This window comes from Saccostrea cucullata, unplaced genomic scaffold (genome assembly GCF_032062105.1).
Source record: "Saccostrea cucullata isolate Sc308-1 unplaced genomic scaffold, CSIRO_AGI_Scuc_v1 ctg6008, whole genome shotgun sequence".
Taxonomy (NCBI): Eukaryota; Metazoa; Mollusca; class Bivalvia; order Ostreida; family Ostreidae; genus Saccostrea; species Saccostrea cuccullata.
In genome coordinates, this window is record NW_026937670.1 from 42,437 (window position 1) to 63,334 (window position 20,898).

The 20,898-nt window shown below is 34.8% G+C and overlaps 2 long non-coding RNA genes across 3 annotated transcripts; one reads left to right on the plus strand and one right to left on the minus strand.

The window, feature by feature from the left end:
• Positions 1-2,429: 2,429 nt before the first annotated feature.
• LOC134248632 (uncharacterized) lies at positions 2,430-4,479 on the plus strand. Its single transcript, XR_009988089.1, has 4 exons — positions 2,430-2,509; positions 3,229-3,385; positions 3,909-4,083; positions 4,203-4,479. It is a non-coding gene; the product is annotated as an uncharacterized LOC134248632 (long non-coding RNA).
• LOC134248631 (uncharacterized) lies at positions 3,732-11,479 on the minus strand. 2 transcript variants are annotated; one of them, XR_009988087.1, is made up of 5 exons: positions 11,220-11,479; positions 10,987-11,096; positions 9,414-9,544; positions 7,773-7,882; positions 3,732-4,449 (listed from the first exon to the last, which is right to left on the minus strand). It is a non-coding gene; the product is annotated as an uncharacterized LOC134248631 (long non-coding RNA). The 2 variants fall into 2 exon arrangements; XR_009988088.1 differs by lacking the exon at positions 9,414-9,544 and having other exon boundaries at positions 11,220-11,463.
• Between the last annotated feature and the right edge of the window lie 9,419 nt (positions 11,480-20,898).

A 20,898-nucleotide genomic window follows, 5' to 3' on the forward strand; every position in this document is an offset into this window, starting at 1 on the left:
GATGCGTTGATTCCTTTTCAGAACAATGTGTTTCTCTTATACTTTCACCTGTAGATACCTGCTACCAGTTTCGCTGGAGATCATCAACTTCACTACAAGTATATATACTTGTCCAAAACGTCCATACTAAATAGACAAAAGAAAAGAGTGAGTAAAATGCATAAAATCCATGAAAAATGTATGTCTTAATACTAAAGCAGACTACTGATGCTGTCAACAGAAATCATGAAACCCGTCGAGTTGCAGCCCCAGTCTCCACAGCAGAGTTTGAAGAAGGAAATTAACCTCGCTACACTTCCGTACTGGATTCCTTGCAATAAGTGTACCCCTGTAGTTCTGCAGAGCCACAACCCCCTCTAACAGCAGGAACCTAACCCCACTGCCCTTTGGCATCTCGAATCGAGAATCATGACCCTGGGGCGAATATAGATTCTAAATTATAAAAGCTTGTCAGGACACGACCGACAAGGGTAGTACAATATTTTAACCACAATAAAACCCCAATCCCGCAGTATTGGCAGCTAATCCCGCAGTATTAGCCTAATATTGTACTTTCACCTATTTACAGGCCAATTCACAGCTCATGAAATGGCTCGAACCATATTCTAGTAAAATTTATCATTATTAATTCATCGAGAACATAAAGCAACAGTATTGAATACTGTCTTGTCAAACCTTAAAATTTCTCTCATTAATCCTGACAAATTTCATTGATTTTGTAATTTTAACTAATAAATAAACAAACCAAAAATATGTATAAACCAGTTTTTATAAAAAGTAGTCGGTGCTTTCTAAGTTATTAAAGAAATCGGCAAACAATGAAAGCTTACTTTTACTACAACAAATTCAAAGTAATCTTAGTGCCAAAGTACTACATATAGTTGGGTTAACAAACGAGAATATCCTTTTCTGCACCAGGCAGTAAGCGTGACTGATGTTAAGCTAAACTATATGCAATAAAATAAATTACATTTACTTAGGGGACACAAAAAGTTTTTGGTGTAAAATAACTTTTGAATTACATATATTCAAGTTAACGTCTGAATTCCTTTTCAGCGTGACAGCGAACGTTAAGTTAAACATAAATAATAATTAAAATCATGGAGAATATCTTTCTGGTGGTTTTATTTTTCTCCCAAATTTTGAAAACGTTTCGAAATTTTGAGGCGTTAAGGTCCTATAGCTGGAAATATGTCACACCAAAGATCTAAAAGTGGCGGACCTAAGGGATGATCACCGGCTCTGTCCCTGTCTCGTTCAAAAACCAACTCACAAACGACCAAAGAAAAGAATCTCAGATATAAAAACAAAAATACTCTAGGCTTCACGCAATGAAGTCTCTCAAAAATGTCTTAACCTGAGAAAATCTTAACCAAGGTGTACTTGATTTTAAAAAAAATGCTACATAAGTTCCTCGAATAAAACAAACCATATCACTGCTTCAAGAATCCAACTGCCGGCAACGTGGACTAATAAAGCCTAAAATGGAATGTCTTATTCAAAATTTCAAAATATGTTGCACAAGTGTGCTGATATAACCTTCTGAACTTAAGAGAAAAAAAAATCGCCTAAAGATCTATCATATGCTTATACCATAATAAACTTTCAAATTCATATGAAAATAACCTGTCTATCATTTACTTGTTTGAATTTATTCAAGAAAAATGCCCAGTGTATTGAGATACACTCTGGTTTCTACATTTTTCTTAAACACACACATATAAACTTCTGAATGAATTTCCTATTTACAGTGACTGCCATTCAATTCTATTTATAACTTGTCAAGCCAGTCGAAAATCATTCAAGGACACGCATGAGTGCTATGTGTACTACCTAATGTAAAACAGGTTTTGTAAACACCGTATGAGACTGTTTATAGAGCCTGGTGTAAAACTGTCGTTCAAAAATGCATGAGTGAAAACACAAAAATTCTAAAGTGCAAAAATGAAGACTGAAATAAAGGTGTATGGCAAGCCCTTTTACTATTTATTCGTAAAATAAATTTTTCTTTCAAAATGAGAGATATCTCTCTAGCATAGAGAGATATCTCTTTAGCTTATGGAGATATCTCTTTAGCTTATAGAGATATCTCTTTGACTAATAGAGATATCTGTATACCTTAGAGAGATATCTCTTTAAACAAAAGAGATATCTCTTTTTGAAAGAGAGATATCTCTTTTAGTAAGAGAGATATCTTTATAAGCTAGAGAGATATCTCTTTAAACGAGAGAGATATCTCTTAAAGTTAGAGAGATATCTCTTTAACAAGTTTAAAAGAGATATCTCTCTTAATTAGAGAGATATCTCTTTAGATTTTCAAAAAGAGATATCTTTCTACGCTAAAGAGATATCTCTTTTAATGAAAGAGATATCTCTTTTCCAATCACCCTTATAATAAAATAACTAATTCTCCCGTTAAAAACGAAAGCGAAACAGGAAGTAATGTCTGTTAAGTCGTTCGTTTTCTGGTTATTGAAAAGAAGAGGATAAAATGGACTGATTGATACAGGTAAACAACGTTTAATTGCTTTATTGTTTTAAGCGAAAGAAACAGGATTTCAAACCAAAACGTCCCCCAAAGATTGGTTCCATATTATATTTATTTCATTTATTTAGCTCACAGGACAGCTGAGCCGGGGATATAGAATGCGAAGTCAATAAAAACAAATTCGAAATAGGCCTACATGCACCCAATTTCATCGATCACGGGAATACAGCATTGATTACTACGTCGATTAAACATAATCCTGATAGAATTAATGTTCTTTTTTAATTAATTAATACTCCGAAAATAAAAACGTCCAACATTACTTCTTTCATGTAAACAGGGATGTATATATTCAACTTCAATATTAACTGTAGGACGTTAAACGACATACATGTACGATCAATATATTAACTGTAAAGCTTTATGACCCCCTTCCCAAACACAGGCACCTGAAGTATGGATAATACCCCCCCTTTTTTAATATTTTTTTTTAAATTTAACAAAAAAAAAAAGGGGGGGGGTATCATCCATACTTCAGGTGCCCGTGTTCCCAAATACTCTTACAATTATGAGAAAGACATTTTATTTATAGGCATTAGAAATAGGAATTTTCTTATTTGTCTTAGCTAGAACAATCCCCAATTAATCCAATGTTGTCACCAAACAGGTCTGCACTGGGTCCATAAGACACTCATCATTCAATGGTAGAACATTTTATCTACATTTGTCATATTTTATAGAGATCCAGGAGGTACTGAAAAAGGGACAATGCTTCGACTGAATGTGTCATCCATGTACCAGTATAGGCCTGTTAATGAGGCATATCCAATAATTCTTATACTCATGAAGAGTGCGGCAACTCCCAAGTAGTTAAGGATGGCACTCATTTTAAATCAGGTACAGGATAATTTTTTGGGCTGCACTTTTCTTTACTTCAATATTTCAAACTTACTAGTTAAGTATCAAGTCCACAAAAGCTCAAACACCATGGTGAATCAATGGGCCATAATGATAGTTAAATTTGTCATATGCTTTCTTATTAAATTATCAATTTGAAATTTGATTGGTAAAAAACATTTATTAACAAGTACAATTCTTCTACTGTGTGCCTGTCATCCCAACAATTGCAAATGCACATCGATAGGTTCTCCATGAAAATTGCTAACTGTGCAGAATGGTTGCACATTTTTTCAATGAACGACATTTTCTTAACATTGAATCCTTCAGTATAACAAGACAAATATTGCATGCTTATTTTAATTAATACAATATAAATAAACTTAAGAACAAATTTAAGGATTGAAGTTTAATTTGTATATTTGGTAGTTACATGCGTAATTAGTTTTACATATAAAGGATGTACACAAGCATTTTATAACATTGAAAATATTCAAGAAAGTATTCTCTTAATTTCTTGTAGATCCTCACTTCTAGGATGTTTTCCATGTTCTTGTGAAAAGTGTTTTACATGGCACCATTCAGCTACAAATACTTTGCCGGTGGAACTGTGACATCAATCAACTGCTCATGCCACTGCTAATTGGCAGAATTTCCTTTTGGACAAGCAAACTGTTTCAAATATTTTACACCTGCAAGTTAGTACTTATGAAATTTTGTTTGCAGGAAGCTAAAAGCTAATGAGTATTGAAAATACAAGCCAGATAAAGTACAAAAGTGTTGATACAAGTCATTTAGAATTTTCAATTCTTTGCAGGTAGAGATGAGTGTACTGGAAGTTTTTTCGGGATCTTGTCCGACATCATAGGTACAACTGGTCACTGTGCTTTCTTGGTTATATAAGCAGGCATATTGTTAAAGCGGTGACACATGTAGCTTCAAATGATGCTTGACTGTTTAAGTGTTTTTCTTTGATTTATAAGTAAACCTGGATTGATCTCTGATGCAGTAATATAGAGCCATGTCCATTCTTTAATATTCCATCATCCCACTGTCACAAAGTACTGAAATAAAAATGATTTTGATTTTAAAAATTTTTGGTTTTTATATGTAACATAAAATTCTACAGAAATTCAAATATTAAAACTACTTCAAAACAAGATGTGTTTGTGAAACAATATGCACCAGGCGGCAACAATTCAAACAAGTTTTTTTGAGCATATAGGTCATAGTCAAGGTCACAAGGTCATTGGCCTTGGTGTCATTTGAAAGAGCTTAATTAGTGGAGTATGCAAATCAAATATGAAGTCTCTATCTTTAACGGTACAAAAGGTATGGTGAAAGTTCAAAATGGTATTTATAGCATTAAAGTCACATTAAAGGTCAAAAGTTCACTGGCCTTGGTGTCATTTGAAAGAGCATAATTAATGAAGAAGGCATTCCAAATATGATTTCTCTATCTTAATGTATCAAAAGTTAAGGCGAAAGTTTAAAAAAAAAGCTATTTTTAGCATATAGGTCACAAGGTCATTGACCTTGGTGTCTTTTGAAAGAATTTAATTAGTGGAGTAGGCATATTAAATATGAAGTCTGTATCTCTCATGGTTCAAAAGTTATGGTGGAGGTTAAAGTTGACAAAAGACAAACAGACATAGAAACAGGATATAAACAATAGACAATAATTCACTTATTTTATGATTGTGTATATTAATGTGACTGAATTTTGGAATCAATTTGTACAAAGGTTTAGTGTCATTGAAAAAGATTACAAAATATCCAAAAGAACTGTTTTACTTGTTAATATAGAAGGAAGTTGTTTAGAAAATTTTCTTTTATTAGTTGCAAAAAATTTTATTTACTATTCAAGATCACAAGATAGTAAACCATTATTTATTGATGCAGTAAAGTTATTCAAGTATTACAGAAACATAGAAAATGTTGTGAAAAAGTTTTTCAATGTACATGATGTAAGGACAAAATACTCAGTAAATGGGTCCTGTATGATAATGTGTACAACAAGTGATGCAAAAATCAAAATTGTAATTACTCAAGCCCTAGAGGGGCTTGAGTTATCTAAAACGATGCTAGGTCATCGATATATTAAGTTTTAAAACACGAAAATATAGTATTTCAAGGTAGAGAAAAATATTTCTAGAAACAAAAATGAAGCTTATCTTGAAAACTTTTGTATATTCATAGATATTAAGTGTTTAATGTTGGATTCTTTTCTATGGCGTATGAACAACGAGTGAAGCCCCGCAGCCGCAACAGCTTCTATACAGAGATTTTGCGCTTTCCTTAGCGTAGGAATCTCAGGTAACTTTCAGTCGCCGACAAAGCATCCATGGACGAGTCCACTGGTGACTCTGAAAGGTGACGGCAGGTTACCCCATCGTTAACAAATTCTACAATATGCATGGCCAGAAAATGCCCCCCCCCCCCAACTGATATTGTAACTCACTTGCCTGTAAATGATGTGTACTTTGAGTGACAATAAAATAATAGCACAAAATAAATTTATTAATGATAAATTCTCCCTCATCCGTACGTTTGTTTTTCTAAAAAATAGCATTATCGTCAGTTTGGTAATGGAACCTATATAACTTCTTTTGGATTCGTACGGAATATGTATTGGACATGTCGCACAGCTGGATGAATCCGTAGTCACGTGGATTAGTTGCAGCCCGCCCCCCCCTCTTTGAAAAAACTTTTCTACAGGCTTGTAACAAGCTGTTTGGATTGATGTATATTAAATGTTGTCATAGGCGTCGGAAGCAAACTGAAAGTGGGTGGGGGCCTAACTGAAAGGGGGAGGGGGGCTAAACCAACAAAATTACGTAAACCCCAATTTTCAATGCCAGTTCCGACGCCTATGGTTGTGATGTACGTTATTAAGCAAAAAATTCAAAAACTGTCTATAGTTTCAGGCGCGGATCCAGAATTTTTTCCAGCTCAGTCAAAAAAAAAAATCCTATCCCAGAAATTTCTTGACAAGCCAAAAAAAACAAGAGTAAAACTTGCCTAAACGTCAAAAACCTATTTCGTGGGGGGGGGGGGAGGGGGGAGTGGGGGGGGTAGTACTTTTCAAACCCATTTTACACATATTGATATTCGTTTTTACCAGGGGGGGTCTGCATTTTCCAAGAGGGGTCCATGGTAACTTTTTCCTTGTTTTAGTATATACATTTTTAACCTGGTAAATTCCAGGGGGGGGGGGTCCTGACCCCCCCCCCCCTCTAGATCCGCGCATGAGTTTGAAGTATATTAAATGTCTAAATAAACAAATATTTCATCAAATTGAGAAACGGCAACTATCCCCTATAAAATATTCCTGAAAGTGTAGAACGTAAGTTCATCTTAAAAAGTAGTACGATTAATTATATTCAATATTCAATATATGAATTTTGTTTCAATTACCTGTATTTTATTCAACAGAAGATTGAACTTAATAGCCCTCATCTTATACCATTTTAGGATATTAATTAATGACACTTCCTAGCTGACTTTCTACAGCTTGAGTATCTCTGACGTTTTGTCAGTATATACTTGTTTTTTATTAATTTATATCTACACATTTGGGTACATCTGTTTTGTTTTTGGATAAATTGTATGTTTAACTGTCATATGTTTACATATATGTACATTTATTATGCCCCCCCCCCCTTTGAAGAAAGGAGGGCATATTGCTTTGCGGCTGTCTGTCAGTCCATTTAGTTTCCATTCATTTTCTTCACAACCATTGCACTGAAATGAAATTTGGTATACAGCCTTACAGGTATATCAGATGAATGTCTAGGTCAAGTTCTGTTTTGGGTATGATCATCGCGCCATTTTTGACAGAGTTATACCCCTTGGCCTTAGAAAAATTCCAATTACTTGCAGTTTCTGTTCATTTCCTTTGCAGAGGTTGCACATAGTGAAATGCAATTTAGTATACAGATTTATCAGATGATCATGAATATCTAGGTCAAGTTCTCTTTTGGGTATCCTTGCACCATTTTTGACAGAGTAATGCCTTTTTGGACTTAGATAAAAAATTCCAATGTGGGGGGAGGGGGGCATAAGTATTTTACAAACATCTCATTATTTTTAATTTTAGAAAGTGCACTGTGTGAGTGTGTGCAATTGTGGTGGTGAGTGGGTGAAAATTGTCTTGTGTTTGTACAGTGTATATATGGATATGGAAAATGCTTCAAAATAAAGCATTTAAAAAAAATTTTGGGAAAGTATGGCAATCATATACCATGCAGTACTCAGAAATGCTAAATAAAAGGCTGCGTAGAAGAAAAAAAAATTATTAAAACTACCAGTCAAATAAGTATTAAATGTAAATCTTCTAAGATGAAGGTTTTGCTTTGTCAGATTCTTTGCTTATAGGGACACTTACCTTTAATAATGTCATGACAGGTGAGGCACATGGCTGGTCTTCATGCTGGATCAGTTCTTAGTTAAAACCATCCAGTATTGCCCCAAGATTGCCAGATGTACAGACAAAACCTGTAATTTAGCAAGCTTCTGTAATATTGAATTATTACATAGGCCATAGTTGTATGTGCAACTGATAATGATGTAGGACTAAGGTGCCTGACAAATAATGAGTTATAAATCTTACAAATATCCATTTATTTGATACAAATCTTAACTTTCTTCATTAAATTTTATCAATGATTTTACAAGAAAATCAGAATAAAAATTGTCCTTTTTATACATAAAAAATATTTTCATTTAAAATCTTTTTATTTAAAAATATTTGTTGCATTTTCATATTTAGGGTACCCTTCCTAGGCCAACAATAAAAAAAATGATTTGTTTGATGTACTCTGACCGACCTGTTAAAATAGCCCCTACCCATTTGCATTCATTTCTTAGGGGCACTTAAATTTTTTTAACACCCCCCTTAATTTCCATAGATGTTTTAAAGATAAGGTATCATATTTTTTTTTTAGGATGCTTTTTAATTTATAAATACAAAGTCTTTGTAACTAAATGAAAACATTAACAGATTTCTGAGTCTGTGGTTTTAAATATGACAGTTATCAATTTATTCAATGCTGTAAGACATAAGAAAAAAAAACTAGAAATATGTCCACAGGACAGGAATGCCCGCCAAGGGTATATTAGTCATGCAAAATGAAAATTTGTATGAAATTTGATCAGAATATCTTGAAAAATGTTACAGTTGAATTGCTTACATCAGTATGTATCAGCATATGAAGTTTGACACTAATTTCAGAGATGTGAGGTCATGGTCAAATAAAAGGTCAACGTCATGTTGATGCAGTTGAATTGCTTACATCAGAATGCATCACCATATGAAGTTTGACACTAACTTAGGAAAATTGAGGTCAAAGTCAAAAGAAAGGCCAAGGACAAAAAATGTTTGTTTCAGTTGAAAAGCTCTCATCAGTATGGTAAGTTTGATACGAATTCATGGGTATAGCGAAGTCATCTTGGATTCCCAGCTATAAAATTTCAATGAATTTCTTATACGATTATAATGAATTATGGATATAGCGAAGTAATTTCATAGGTCCCAGCAACTTTGTTATAACCGAGTTTTGCTGTAACACCATCTTGAATGGTATGTTTAAAACTAAGTTAAACACTAATTTAAGAAAAGTGAGGTCAAGGTCAAAGGAGAGGTCAAGGACAGAAAATGTTGATGCAGTTGCATAGCTCTTATCAATATCTATCAGCAAAGTTTGATGAAATATCTTGTATAGTTTCTTTGAAACTGGGCTTTGAACTGAGCTAAACGCAAAGTGTGACGCATGGACAGAAAGACAGAAGACAGTCATGACAAACACTATATGCCCAGGCCATAATCATGGTGGGGCATAAAAAAACTACCGGTACCTACCAACCTACCTGCCAACCTTGATAAAAGTGGGTAGGAGTACATCAAACAAATATATTTTTAAAGCTGGCCAGTTGTTGACTAGTATATTAGTCATTTTGATATGCTATGTCTTATAAAAAATAAAGTTTATATTTGTCTTAGAACTTATTTGTTGCATCAATTTCATACCTGTATTTGATTTGCATTAAATTGTTTTGGATGCTGATAATTCAAAGTCAGTATAGTCTTAGGTGCTGCTGACTTTGGATCTCTTAGGAACTGTATCTTTTATCTGTGTTACTGGTTCTCTTGTACCTCTGCTATAAAATAAGTTTACAGTTGTGTAATATCAGTGAATAAATTGAACAGACAGATTGATTGTTTATTGTTTATCGTTCCTCTCAAGAATTTTTCACTCATATGGAAACGACAGTGGAGAGCTGCAAATTTTGTCCTAATGACCTATACTCAGCACTCAGGGCCATTGACTGATTGAGCAGGAAGGGATCTTTTTTGTGCCAACACCTGACCTACTGCAACAAGGGGCCACAGTTATACTGTATCATCCCAAGGACAGGTCTCCACATCCCACAGTGGGATTCAAACTCATGATGTAAGGATCAACACCTTATTTCGCGACTCTACTAGAGCAGACACTCTAACCACTGTGCCATGCAGGCGAATTTGAACAGACAGAAAAATTTACCAAAATCCATAAACCATGTTCTATAAACAGGAAACATACTCTCTAAAGTGAGAAATATGGTCATCTAAATTTTATTTAATGCAGAGAGATGGCAAAATATATGAACATCTTATCCTTGTGAAATAGATCTAAATTGCTACAAACATTTAATGCTCAAAAAAATAATCCATTAATACAAAGCAGGTTAAAATTTACTGAAAGACAAGATGTGTTTGTGAAACACTGATGCCCCCGTACGGCAATTTAGCGACAGTTAAGCTTTCTCAAATGCAAATCAAATATGTTAATTGTACCAAAGTAAGGTCTTTTCACAAGAAATGAGAAATGTAAACACTAACTACACCTGCTCCAGGGTTATGACCAATGTTAACATCTTAAAAGATAGGACAAATTCCGGGTCAAGGTCAAAGGGTCAAGGTTGTTGTGTTCTAAAGAAAGGCCTTGTCTCAAAGATTATGTATGGGAAGTATGAAAGCACTGGCCCTTACCGTTCAAAAGTTATGGCCAAGGTTAAAGTTTGTAAAAAGTAGGTCAAACTTTAAGGTCAAGGTCAAAGGGTCAAGATTCTTGATATCCAATGAAAGGTATTGTCACAAGGATTACACATGTGAAATATGAAAGCTCTAGCCCCAACTATTCAGAAGTTATGGTCAAGGTTAAAGTTTGTAAAAAGTAGCTCAAACACCAAGGTCAAGGTCAGATGGTCAAGGTTCTTGAAATCAAATGAAATGTCTTGTCACACAGATTAAATTTGTGAAGTATGAATGCCCTAGTCCTAACCCTTCAAAAATTTCTGTCAATGTTGTATTTTTAAAGTGGGTCAAACTCCAAGGTCAAGGTCAAAAGTTCAAATTTGGTGGTACCCAAAGAAAGGTCTTTACACAAGGAATATACATATGAAATATGAAAGTCATAGCTCCACTAAATCAAAAGTTATTGGCAAGGTGAAAGTTTTTGCGGACAAACAGAGAGACAGACAGACAGACGGACACGACAAAAACTAATTACCCCCGAAACTCCGTTTACGGGGGCATAAAAAGTATATTAAAAAATTACCCAAACAAAAGTGATGCAGCCACAATATCATAAATATGACGTTGGTTCCCATCAATGACAAAACTCCTCTATAATCAGCTGATGAATAACATCTCGGATTCAAGAGAAATCTGTTAACAAATTAAGGCAAAAGATAATTTTGAAATTATTTCATTCGGTTAAGAATAAAACACTTCATTTTCCCTCAAAATAAACAAGAAACGTATGACACTTTCTGATTTGTTTACATGTACCTGTATTTCGATCGAAATATTCCTGGTGGACGCTCGCACCCAATTTCTTATGACATGAAATTCATACATCGTAAGTCGGACAACGTTAACCCTTCGGCTTTGTAAAACTATTTAATTTCCCCCTGAAAGCTGTGTGTAAACCAGAAACATGCTGAACTCAATACACATTCACCATGACCATGTGCGAGGAAGTGAAAATTATCGTAAAATCTCGCGAGTCACGTGACGAGACTTACAGACTCTGGACCGAATTTTCTCAGCTTTTAAAATAATGAATAAAAAGTTCACTTCCGGTTAAGGGAGAAGTCATTTCAAATGGAATTTAAATAAACATAATGAAGAGAGATATCTCTTTGCAATAAAGAGATATCTCTTTTTGCTTCAGAGATATCTCTTTTAGACCCTTTTGAAAGATATCTCTTTCACTTTGAGAGATATCTCTTAAGATAAACTTAGAGAGATATCTCTTTTACTTAAAGAGATATCTCTTTAACTTGGAAAGATATCTCTCAAAGTGAAAGAGATATCTCTCTAGGTGAAAGAGATATCTCTCTAGTTGAAAGAGATATCTCTCTAACGATCAGAGATATCTCTTTAACGTTCAGAGATATCTCTTATTACGAAAGAGATATCTCTCAAGGAGAAAGAGATATCTCTCAAAGAAAAAGAGATATCTCTCTAAGTATAAGAGATATCTCTCTAACTTTAAGAGATATCTCTTTCTTATAGAGATATCTCTTTAGAATAAGAGATATCTCTTTAAGTTAAGAGATATCTCTTATTTTTAAGAGATATCTCTCTATAATGAGAGATATCTCTGTAATTTTCAGATGAAATTTATTTTCCGAATAAATAGTAAAAGGGGGCTTGCCATAAAGGTGCTTCACACCAAATATATATCAAACTGTATACATAAGCTACTAGTGACAACAATTCACCTGTCGGATAAAAATAGAATGAAGTCAATCGAGTGTTTGATTTAAATGCACCTTCGCTCGTGCGTGGCTGACTACAGTGAGGAATGTGTTTATTTCATAGAGGAATAGTAAACAGAGCTTAACTCAAATAGAAAGTTTTAGTGTGTAGAATATTGAGCACGTCATATATTCATTTCTCACTTATCACTAACACAGATTCACCTCTGGAAGGTCTATGCCTATCTTACCTTACAAAGTAACTACATTTGACAGTACATTAACCTCCACGCCCAGGGGCCGTCACGGCACCAGTGTGACAGGATTTGGTTTTACCCTCAAACTAGGTACCACTCACGGCACCAATGTAACCGGAATTCGCTACATGGTATCAATGCAATTTAGGAAATTCCACGATACCAGTGTAGTGAAAATGACCGTATGAAAATACCTCTTTAATATCACTCACTTTCTTTATTAATAATAGTACTTCGCGTTTTATTCCAATTTCTTACTAACCAATAAACCTCTTGATTTTCAAATAGTCACGAAAGTGACTTACTAACCCAAGAATTTTAATAACAAGAGTTTGCAAATTAACAAATATTTATTATGACCACAAATGTATTTTATTAACAGCACAAAAATATTACATTTATTTATTTACAACAAAAACTGATGTACTAACGACCTTACACTTATGAGCCTCAATAAAAATAAGTGCCTACCTAACAAATGTACAATGTCCAGAGCCCTTCCTACCCAACGCTAAGTCCGAATGAAAGTGACCCACCCCTGCACGAAAAATCTACTATGCCTAACCTAACCGGTTTACCAAAAATAGAAATAAGGAACTGGAAAATGGACGTAAAAATAAGGAAAACAAAAAGGATAATGGTGAACGAATGAACGATTTGAACGAGACAGAGACAGGGACCGGGATCCACCCCTCTAATCAAAAAGTGAGCTGGTACGAACCTTTGAGAAGGTTCCAGACCAACTGAAGTATAAGTAAAATAGCGGACTTTAAATACACCGCGATACGGAGGTGTGTCTCTCTTATCCAATCAAAATCTGCATTCATTGTATAACCCAGACAAGGGCGTTAACTTACCCAAATCATTGTATAAAGCTAGAAAGTTTCCGAATGTTCAATAAACGATCGTAACCCATAAGAGTTATTGTTATTTACTAACTATGTAAAATCCAATCCTACCACATACGCAATAACTCTCCTCATGCCCCTGCGCTAAAAATAGCGACATGTAATTAATACTATAAATACTAAAAATACTAATAAAACAAACGGGGCGGGGCACTTTGAGAGGGGCGAGAGATGTCCTAGGAAGTTTTGATATAAATTACATTGCATAAGCTCAAAATCTTCTTGAAATATCGCCCGGAAATAATAGTATTACACACAGACAGAATGTATAAATTTACGACCTTGAACTTTGACCTTTTGACCTCAAAATCAATAGGGGTCTTTATTAGGCCACAGGGAGTTGTTATATAAAATTTCATTGCAATAGCTCAAATGGTTCTAGAGATATCGTGTGGAAACGAAAGTGTTTAAACAGACAGAATTTGCTTATTTATGACCTTGACCTTTGACCTTTTGACCTCAAAATCAATAGGGGTCTTCTTTAGTTCATAGGGAGTTGCTGTGCTAAATTTCATTGCAAAAGCTCAAAGGGTTCTCGAGATATCGTGTGGAAACGAAAGCGTTACAGACAGACAGAAAGACGGACGGACGGACGGACGGACAAACCCAAATTTATATCCCCCACTTTTCAAGCGGGGGACAAAAAACAATGAACTTCTTCAACCCGGAGATACTAACCATTGGTAATATGCAAATTTATGCTGACAAAAAATAAATCTGTCGAGAATGTAATTCTACTGGTTTGTACTCATAACAAAAGGAAGCCCTGTTTGCTGTTTGACGTTGCTCTCCAATACAGATGTTTTATTCATACATGTATATTTACGGAAACACCACGTAGAAAAAAGTATCGGGACGAGGTAAGTTTTGCGACATCAATTAATAGAATAATTATTCTTGATTTTCTCTTTCTGGATAAATTGCAATCAGACTAAAACTGTAGACTAAAACTGAACATTCCCTTGAAGAGAATTTTACAAACGTTTTGATTTTAGTTACGTTAGCATGGCAACATCATTCATCCAAAATAACATGTATCTCACATACACACTAACATTACATAAGGATCAAACATATCTGCAGGAGGAGTAACTATATAAAGGTATTTCAATGAAATTTTTATTTTATAAACGGAGATATGAACGCACCCTTTGTCAAAATGAAAAACCGATACACATGAACAGAATATTGCTTATCTGTGGAGTCTTTATAAATGAATTAATTAACAAAACTTTTATTTCTGGTTACCATGGCAACACCGTTCAACGAAATCAAAAATCGTATCTTGTGTAGTCTATTTGTCGCAAAGTATTATTGAAATCAGACCAAAACGGTATTAGTTGCATATCGAAAATAATATTCTATTTTAAGTTAGTATAACCATTGCAACATCGTTTATCGAAATCAAAAACAGATATAGTTATTATCTTAGTATAGTCTATTTGTGAGCCAAGTTATACTGAAAATTGTTTACGAACGAACAGATAAACGGACACTTTACCTTCTCACAATTTCTTGTTTTCTGTCCAATGGAGCTAAAGAGATTAGGCTAATTGTACAAGTTGTACTCTTAAGTTTGTACTGAAGAAATGCTGAAGTTTTTCATTGCCAATATCTCTGTTTAGATTTTGGATATCAGGACCCAGTTGTTCAAAAAATGGTTAAATTTAACACAGTGATCAAAGATAACTATATGTTCAATCTTAATCATTTGATATTGAATAAAATACAAAATATGATAACAAAAAAAAAAAAAAAAGAGTTTTTTCCTGAGACAAAGTAAAATTACAAAGAAAAATAATCAACAAAAATCATTATCATGACAGTAACTTATAAATCCAATTTCACTTCCCATAATCCATTACAATATTTCAAAAACTTGTTCTTTTTTCAGAAATGCCAGTGCATTAACCCTCCGCAATCAGCACAACTAGTTTATTGTGTTAGCTACTCGGGCATGCCTTGAAGCAGAAAATGACTCTTTCTGAAGCTATTGATGTAGCAAGCACTCAACAATATCTAATTGCAAGCTTGTACATGCGAGGGATAAACAGTTCATTAGCTTTCCACCATAGCAATGGGTTTTGAAAGGTCTTGTCACAAGGATTACATAATACATGCGAAGTATGAAAGCCGTAGCCCTTACCATTCAAAAGTAATTGCCAAGGTCAAAGTTTTATTATTAGTAAGGAAATCTCTCATTCGTCTGTCTGTCCGTCCGTAACAAAAACTTTAATCTTGCCCATAACTTTTAATTCAATGGAGCTATGCCTTTCATATTCGACATGTGTATTCCATCTGACAAGACCTTTCTCTGGGTACTACCAAATTTGACACTGACCTTGAAGTTTGAGCCACTTTTACACAAAAATTCCACTTTTTTTTGGTCATAATTTTTGAACGGTAGATACTAAGACTTCCATTTTTCACATATTTATTCTTTGTGACAAGACCAACAACTTGGACCTTGACCTTGGAGATTTTCGTCACTTATTAAAAGAACTTGAACCTTGGCCATAACTTTTTAACGGTAATAGGTAGGGCTTTCATACTTCACATATATACTCCTTAATTAATACTAAATAAAAGCTAGGGGACAAGCATTTAAGAGTCAAAGACTTTAGTTCATTGACATTGGATGGAACACAACTCTATTTCCTTGGGAGAGGCATATTTAATTAAATTACATCTATTAGAATAATCCTTTTTTCTCAATGAAACTGCAGCAATTTAAATGCACCAATCCCATCAATATTAAATACATAATGCATAAAATAAAACTCGCAAGATATTAATTAATAGATTTTTTAAATATTATTTATTTTATGCAGCTTTGCCTGTCAGTAGTAGAGATCCATACCAAGGAAAAAAAGTAAGGTTGCTCTCTTTCTCTCTCTCTTTATGCCCCTGTAATAGAATCTTCGAGGGTATATTGTTTTTGCCCTGTCCGTCTGTCTGTCTAGCTGTCTGTTAGTACACAAAATCTTTAACCTTGCCTATAACTCTAGTGTGGGCGGGGCTATGACTTTTATATAATATTATTATATTTCTTGTGATCAGACCTTTCTTTAGGTTTCACCAAAGTTGACCTCTTGGCCTTGGAGTTTGACCCACTTTATGCTTGATTGAGTGTATATTGTTTATTTTTGAGTCATGTTTCGATGAAATATTAGTTTAAATAATCGGTTTTTTGAAAGATTTTGCTTTCTCTGGCGGCCCCGAGTCAGCCTACTCTTTTTCGAACTCCAGCGTAATGATCTTTTACGTGCCAAGGGGGTTGTCATCCTTGACACGGGGCACCATTTTACGTCTGATCCGACGGACTTAAAATTTCTTTAAAATTAAAAAAAAATAATTTGATGTATGTATTTCTTATTAAAATTGATTTCAAAAGAAGATGGGGGGGGGGGGGGGGGGATAAGGCGGACAAAGCGCCTTTAGAGCGACAGATAACAATTTAAAAAAAAATCTCAATTATATCAAAATTTTATTTGATATTCCATCTAATATTAAAGTACACTTAATGTAAAATCCCTACAATTAACAAAAAAGCTGTAATAGTACATGATACGCTGGAGTTTTATTGCTAGGGTTGAATCCCACGAATACCATCTAATATTTATATAGAAGAAAAAAAAATACGAGTTTTTTTTTTCTCTCAGGCCAAAATAAAAAATACCTATGTTTCCCCTAACGCGACCGACCCCATTAAATCGCGCCGACTGAGAAGATTTTTTAAATAAGATGATTCAAATATTTTTTTTGTTAATGGAGTTTATCAAATATGGATAAACCTGGTTATTTCGCGCAGCTTAGTTTTTTACATTGCTAAGATCTATAACTCCTAATCATTACGTTCATAATTCATCGGCTTCGGTGCTCAAAAATATTTGTTGAATGCGCATGTCTTCTAGAATATTCCTTTCTATTCCGTAATTTGAGTGAAGCAGACGCACAAAATTTTTAAACGATTTAATCGATCATCATCTGCAGTCTCATCTCTGAGTTGTCATAAGTATGTTACGGGCATCGAGAGTTTCGAAGTCTAGAAGTCCCTATTCACGGACAACAACGACAAATTCTGCAGCCAGGGCCAAAAAACGAAGTGTACCTGAAGCAACACTCCCTCGACCGCATGATGTCGCCATTGTTGACCAGGCACCGATCGTGACTCACCAGGCACCGATCGTGACTCAAAGTCAGACTGTGTCCACTGTCACCTCCTTAGTTCCCCTGCAGCCCGCTAGTTCAGCTGAAGTTAATCAAGGTACAATTCAATTTGACCCTTTAGATAATTTGCCAATCCATTTATTAGCACCGCATCACCCCTAGCAGCGCATTTGCCTCAGAAAGTGAAAGAAAAAATTTTCAATAATCAATTCATAAATTTTGGTACACTTCTCTTTCATGATCCGACCTTGACACAACAAAATCAGCTTGTGTTTGAAGATGGTGTATTTCAGGTAAAGCTTAAGCATAAGGAACAAAAAATTTCAAACCTATCACAATGGCTAGATGCTTTTGCAATTTTTGCATCAATTTATTTAGTCAAACAGCCATCTGAAGCAATCTCATTGTTTAAGTATATGTCATTGATAAAGAGGGGGGCTGAAAAAATCAAGGGAAATTGGTTAGAATATTATATTCAGTTTAGGCTGAAAAAATCTTACAACACCGCTGTAAGTTGGGCTTCTGTTGATGCAGAGCTGTGGATGATCTATATGCAGTCGTCCACTGCTCCTACTAACCCTTTATCACGCCAGCAGTCATTGCAGCCCCGCAACAAATGCTACAATTATAATTATCAGGGCATTTGCAACAAGTCAAATTGCAATTATGTGCATAGTTGTCTAAAATGTAATGCTTTTCATCCTTTGGTGAAATGTTTCAAGGTTAATTCAACTGCTGCGTCAGAACAATCTTCATCACAGACCAATTTCAATAATCGTGCACATTTCCATTCCAGGAACCAGCGGTTCCAGTATTCAAAGGGCCAGTCGCAGTCCAATTCTGCCACATAATTGTCAGAATTTATGGGAACTTGGTCACTCACCTATTAATTGTGAAAATTTGAATCAAATATTATCTACTTACCCAAATGTTCAAGATGCTCATTGTTTGTCCTTGGGTTTCAAATTTGGGTTTTCCTTGAATTTTGATGGTCCTAGGAGGAGGGTGGAGTTTAAAAACATGAAATCTGCAATGCAGTACAGCTTTCAAATACAGGAAAAAATTGTTAAGGAAGTTAAGTTAGGAAGAATAATGGGTCCATTTTTATACCCCCCAATATCTAATTTGCGATGTAATCCAATAGGTTTAGTTCCCAAAAAACAAGGTGGTTGGCGAATGATCACAAATTTGTCATATCCAACAGGTGACAGTGTTAATGACTACATAGACCCCAATTTATGTTCTGTCAGTTATTCCACTTTTGATGATGCTGTTTCTTTAATTGCGAGTAAAGGTGAGGGTGCCTTATTAGCAAAAATGGACATTTCCTGTGCATTTCGTCTGTTACCAGTTTGTCCACAGGATTTTTGTTTATTAGGCTTTCAACACTCTGGTGCATATTACATTGACAAGTGCTTACCTATGGGTTGTTCATTGTCGTGCTCTTTATTTGAGAAGTTTTCTACATTCCTTCACTGGGAATTAGCTCAGAGGTCTAAATTGAAAAGCATTATTCACTATTTAGATGTTTTTTTGTTTGTAGGAAGGGCCAATTCATCTCAGTGTTTGGATTTAATGAGACAGTTTGAAGAGTTATGTTTAGACTTAGGCATTCCTTTAGCTTTTGAGAAAACAGAGGGACCTTCTACTCGTTTGAGTTTTCTAGGTTTAGGCATAGATACTATTTCCGGAACTATATTTGTTCCAGATGATAAAGTTAGGGAGTTATTGGCAAAGATAAATGGAATACTTAATTCAAAAAAGGTTACTTTGAAAGAAATGCAGTCATTGGCCGGGGCGCTTGCATTTGTGGTTAAGGCATTGCCAGCTGGTAGGGCTTTTTGTTCAAGACTTTATGGTTCAATGGCAAGAGTCAAAAAATCTTTCCATTTTATAAGAATAACAGCAGAAATTAAGTTAGACTTGTTAATGTGGGTTCAATTTCTTACTGATTTTAATGGTAGGACACAATTTCCTAGTCTTGTATGGCAGGAAGATGATTCACTCCATTTTTATTCAGATAGTTCAAGTTCTCAGGGTTGCGGTGTTGTGTTCGGTAAACATTGGTGTAGTCTGCATTGGCCTGATGGCTGGCCTGAGGAATGCTACAGGGATATCACTTTCCTAGAACTTGTACCTATTGTATTAGGGGTTATGATTTGGGCTGAAAGCTTAAGGAACAAAAAACTCCTACTTCATATTGACAATTTATCTTTGGTGTACATCATTAATAACAAATCATCAAAAAACGAAAGAATTAAGATATTAGTCCGGATGTTAGTTCTGCAGACCCTCAAGTTTAACGTACAAATAAAAGCTCAACATATACCAGGTGTTAAAAATGAAATTGCAGATGCTATTTCTCGGTTTCAGTTGACCAGGTTTCTTCAATTGGCTCCTTGGGCAGATCCCTTTCCCTCCATGGTACCTATTCAGTTTTGGAGAGCTATTCAGGAACTGTAGCCAGTCTTCTGCAGGCCAGTGTATCTCAAAATACAGCGAATGTATACCGTCAGGGATTGCAAAGTTTTTTCAATTTTAGACAACAGTTGTCATTCCAGCAGATATGGCCCCCACCCGTTGATCACACGATTAATTTTATAGCATATCTGTCAGAGAGTAATATGGCTTTTTCTACTGTCAAATGCTATTTATCAGGAATCAGTTTCATCATTAACTTGCATGGTTGGCAGAATCCAGTGGATTCATTTATTATTAAGAAGTTGTTAGCTGGTTACAAGAGATGTTATCCGTCTCAGGATATAAGAAAACCAATTACATTACCTTTGTTGAATAGCATTGTCAGTGTTTTGCCACATTTGTGTTTTTCTGATTTTGTAGCAGCTTTACTTCAGTCTGCTTTTGCATTGGCTTTCTTTGCATTACTAAGGGTGAGTGAAGTGGTGGCTTTGGGTGTCAAGCATATAACTGTATCTAGTGATACCAATGAAATCTTTATCAAAACATCTAAGACTGATCAAATTGGTGCGGGGGCATTTGTGCATGTGAAAAAATCAAATGATACAAATTTATTGTTTCAATCTTTGCAGACGTTTGCTGCATTAAGTACCAATGTAAAAAGGGTGTCCTACTTTTCTCATTTAAATTCCAAACCCTTAACCGAATACCAGTTTTCGTCCATGTTAAACAAAGCTTTGCAGTTTCTGAATATACAGTCAACTCAATTTAAGACGCACTCATTTCGCATTGGGGGTGCAACCCACTTGTATACAAAAGGGTTTTCAGAGGATCATATTAAGCAGATGGGAAAGTGGCAGTCAGCAGCTTACAAATCGTACATAATACCATGTTCGTTGTAAATTTACATTGAGTTACACTGTATATGTATTGTCATATGACACAAAGTTACAATTCAAAAAAAAATAATAATAACTAGACCTTATTTTTGTCGTTCAACAAAAACGGAGGG